The 4,980-nt window shown below is 36.9% G+C and overlaps 1 pseudogene; it reads right to left on the bottom strand.

Annotated features, from left to right (window-relative positions):
• Window positions 1–882: 882 nt before the first annotated feature.
• On the bottom strand, window positions 883–1,941 carry LOC127966882 (trace amine-associated receptor 13c-like; annotated as a pseudogene).
• Window positions 1,942–4,980: the final 3,039 nt, after the last annotated feature.

The following is a 4,980-nucleotide window of genomic DNA, read 5'->3' on the forward strand; positions in this document are numbered from 1 at the left end:
TGGAAAGTGGAAATTGCACACACGGACGGACATATCCAGGAATACATCTTGAACAGTTTTTTTTTTGGTGTAATTCTACATATCAAATGAACATTACTTTCCATACCTGTTACACTTTTTCCAGTATCATGAACTGAGAAACCAAAATTCACTTGATCTTTTGACATATAAGAGGTCAATGTACTATAAAACACCCTGTAAGTTTCAGAACTCAAAACTTTGTCATTAGATTAAAACCAGTTTGTGGAATTTTCTACTCTGATGTAATAGTGTGGATAAGCACCACCCCCGCAGCTTTAGATCAATGCCTGCTTCTGCATTGCTGCCTGTTTAGCCCCACCCACTGATTTGCGCATATAGTGTTATGGTTGCCATGATTTTGCCAAGTAAAACATGTGACATTTTGTTTTATGTTTTAACCCTCTGAGGTCTCCTGTAAGACATTTTAATCATTACTTTGTGATGAACCACCGTGATAAAACATTTGATCCCTACACAGTTCTATATCCTCCTCTTTTTGATTATTGTGTTTTGATCTATGTTAACACAGATTCAACATGACTGATAAAAGTGAAGCATAAAGTACATGATATCTACCATTTATTTTGGTACATTGAAGATTTGTAATTCTTGCTCAGTTTTCCTTATAAGCTAATCCAACACAGCCAAGCACTTTACTTAAACTTACTGTCTTAGAATACATTTACTTAATTGTTAAATTCTGAAAACCTTCAAAACCTGCATTTGAACATCAGTGTGTAGGAATCATACAGAAATGATACTCAGTATAACAAACTACATATTTAAATGCATATAGTGTAAACTATAACAACTATTAGTTTATGTGAAATTGTTTTCATAGTGATGTCTTTACCAGTTTAATTACAATTGATGTTCTGTTAAAATGTTGACCAGAGAGGATGCTGGCTGAAATATTTTCAGAGTTAAGATGTGTTTTACTGACTTTTTAAACCATGGGTAAAACAAAGCATAGATCATAGGATTTATACCTGAATTATTGTACATGACCCATGTGAAAACGTTTATGGTTGTGGAAGAAATTACTGTAATAGAACAGATATAGTAGGGAATATAGCAAAACAAATAAACCGTTACAATGATTCCTAATGTCAGAGCAGCTTTGCTCTCAGATTTCCTCCTTAATGAACCTTCATTTATATTTTTGCCACCCTTCATCAGGGTGTTTATAACTTTCACTTGCTGATGTACAACATAGAAAATCCTCAAATAAAAAGATATGATCAGCATACAAGGAAAAATAAAAGACATGATAAGATCAGTGATTTTCCAAGCAAAACCCATCATAACAGAACAATCTCCATAACACATGTTTTTTCTGAGTGAAATGTCAAAATATCCATTATTAATTACAAAGACAGTGTTATAAGTTGAAGAGCAAATCCAGCTCAGGCAGATGCTTATTAATGTTTTAGTCATGGTTAATTTATGTGGATACATTAATGGGTGACAGACAGCCACATAACGATCGACAGCAATTAAAACTAAATTACTAAGAGATGCTGAGAATAGCATCGCAATAAATATTGAATAGAGTCCACAGAAAGTGTCTCCAAAGTACCAACACATCTCAATCAGCCTAGTGGCCTCTATGGGAATCAAAAGTCCAAGAAGAAGGTCGGCCACAGCCAGAGAGAGAATGATCAGGTTGGTTGGAGTGTGAAGTTTCTTGAAGTGAGAGATGGAGATGATCACCAGAAGGTTCAAAAACACTGTCCATGCTGACAGCAATGATACAAACACATATATGATATTATATTCATGAATGGAGTGTTTTCCCTTGATGCATGAGGAGTTGATGGCAGGAAAGCAGTATTGAGTCTCATGACCCTCTGTCTCATTGGCCATGATTAAAGCTCCTTCTGTTAGGAGTTTGTTCTGCTCTCCTTACTGTCCTTTCATTTATACAGTGTCTGGATCAAACTGACCAACCCATCTACCGCCCACTCTGATGCTGTATAATGATGTAATTTCCTTCCAGCACTTTCAGGCTTGTTCTGACTGATGTGATCTAAAGACACCTCATTTAAGATCTATACAATTCCTGCTATATTTTATGTAATTATTTTTTATTTTTTGATAATAATTTTTCTGTTAAAAACAGAAATCTAGAGTATGGTGGCCCTCATTAGTTTAATATATTCCACCACAGTTTCCTAATGAAGCAAAAATCCAATCTCATAATGATCCTCCGTGTGGGCGGAGCTAAAGAATAAAGAGCGCGAGTAGGCTTTTGCGTTGAGAGCGTTTGGAAGCTGTGACATTACCGTGAGGAAAAAACCATCATCCAAAACAAACCATGGCTAACAGTCAGATTCAGCCGTATAGACAGTTTTAACGGCAACAATATAAACAAACGTTACTGCACGTGCCCGAAGCCTTTTTGAAAATCGATCAGTTTTAAAATTGTGGCGAGCCTCCAAAAATAAAATAAATGTATGGGAAACACACCCTGCAGTACAACCACATGAGCCCAACTTCAGTTTACTCATCACCTTAACTTTAACTGCGTTTGTAGAAGGCAAGGCACTGCAGCCAACAGACCGGAAGTTAGGTCCAGGCGCGTGCGCCCGATAAAACCGTCTATATTTATGATCCAGAATCAGATCCAGAGGCTGAAATTTAACAAGAGCAGCATCAGCAACGACGTCTCTATGTGGTATGTATTGAACCTGTATATATTTGCTTAGCGGTTTTGGAAAATGACTAAGTTCCACTTTATGTCGTCTTTTTTTTGTTTGTTTTTTTTAAGCTGTACATGTGGAAAGTGCAGTTTGATGACAACATCGCATGTTGTTTACTTGATGTGCTTACGCGCCGATAGCTAAGTTAACAACACAGAGATATTTGAAGCAGTTTTACCTTTTTCGTTGGGACTGCATTATCCTTAAGAAATAAACGATGTGCAAATCCGGCGTCAAACTGGGCCTTGTTTGTAAAACAAGCATCTTCGAAACAACACAAACACTTGAAAAACTCCTTTGATGCTCTGTAAAAATAAACTCCATCCACTGGTCCCTTAATGCTGTTTTTTTTTTTTTTTTTGGTAATCTGTGCAGGGTTGTCTTGCCCTGGCAACCAAAAACACACTTCTTTTGTGACAATTCGGTCTCTCGCTCTGATCAGTGAATATCTCTCCTCCCCTGCTCTGCTATACGGGAGCGCGCGCTCTTCTGGCAAAAGTGCCCTTAGGACCCATATAAGGAAATTCCGCTCCATCTAACGTCACACAGACCCATACTCGAAAAAAACTTTCCGAAACTTGTGACAAACCGGCAGTGTTGGGCAGTAGCGTCGCTACAAGCAGCGAAGCTACTAGTTTAACTACATTTCTCAGTAGCTTGGTCGTAGCTTCACTACTTTCTGAATCAAATAGCTTTTCAGTAGCGAAGCTCTTTTTCTTACCAAGTAGTGTGGTAGCTTCAACACAAGCTACATTTTCGCAAGCATTTCTGAAGCTCAAACTCAAATCGGGAATTACAACTGCTAAGATCGCTGATCCTGGATCAGTAGTGACGCGACGGTGCTACTTTATCTTGTTCGTGTTTACGGTGGATAGCAACCAACCATCTTTATGATGTATTACCGCCACCTTCTGCTCCGGATGGTACCACTCCTTGGCCAGTCACGCAAAAAATTATTTGATGAAATGATGGCATAGGATGAGGTCGGAGAACAGTTAATCCCGAGGAGTGAGTCGCCGTGGCCGTACCTCGACAAGTACATGACACTGACCGAGATAACAGAGAGAAAATATGTTTTCAGATGCTGTTTGTAAAAATGATCAGGGTCCCCCTTATGAAAGGAAAATATATTTACCAATATATTTCTTAAAATATATTGTGATATATTGTAATATATTATTTTCCTTTTTATTTCTAATATTTTATATATTTGAATACATTTAATAATATATTGATGACACATATATTATATAATATATTGCAAAATATACAAATGATTGCCGCTTTCAATATATTGCAATATATTGGAAAAAATAAATATATATAAGAATATATGCCTAATATAGTACATGATATTTTCCAATATACTGCAATACATTTTTGTTTCATAAGGGCCAGCCTGGCCATTTTTTTGTACTGTTTGGAGGTCTTGAATTTTGTTCTGCAAAGTCCTACAGTATATTAAGCATGCCCATGCAACAGGTGCATACACTTACTTGTGCGCACATTGTTAATTACATGTATTTTGATAGTTTTTTGTTGCTAAATTGATAAGGAACACAAAAAACTATTAAACTAAACAATCACACCTGTACATCTGTTTGACTGACAGTTTTAAGCACTGAGATAGCATTGACTTAACTAAAATAAAATAAAACGTGTTCAACATAAAAACATGTAATTTTAAAAGTAGCTTAGATGTAGCAAGCTACTGTTGATGTAGCTTAGCTTGCTACATTTCCCAGGGGGGTAGCTTCAGTGTAGTGAAGCTTCATTTACTGTAGAGTAACTGGTAGCTTAGCTCACTACATTTTCCAAGTAGCTTGCCCAACACTGCAAACCAGAAGAGGTATTTTTGGAACAAAAACGTACAACTTATTTTTAGAAACTGTTTACACTGTTTAGTCCCACTCTTTAACAGTGTAAAAAACTCAGTATGCATGAAATAGCATGAAAATGAATATGCATGAAATAGCCCCCCCCCCCCCCCCCCTTTAAGCACGAAGCTCATTATGTGGTGTTTTCAGCAGTTTGGTTCAAAGATAATGTAGCAAACGTAATGTCTGCATTTGTTGTGAATTTAACATGCATTTAGGAATGCAACTATCAGTGCTGGCTCTATCTAATTAAGTGCTGCGCACTGCTAGCAAATAACTAAAACTTTGTTTTCTATAATCATGAAAACTGTAACTTTTTAAGCCAGTGACAGACAGAAATCAGAAAATTCCTAATGGAGAGACCCCTGCTCCACTCATTG

Source organism: Carassius gibelio, chromosome B10, assembly GCF_023724105.1.
Source record: "Carassius gibelio isolate Cgi1373 ecotype wild population from Czech Republic chromosome B10, carGib1.2-hapl.c, whole genome shotgun sequence".
Lineage (NCBI taxonomy): Eukaryota > Metazoa > Chordata > Actinopteri > Cypriniformes > Cyprinidae > Carassius > Carassius gibelio.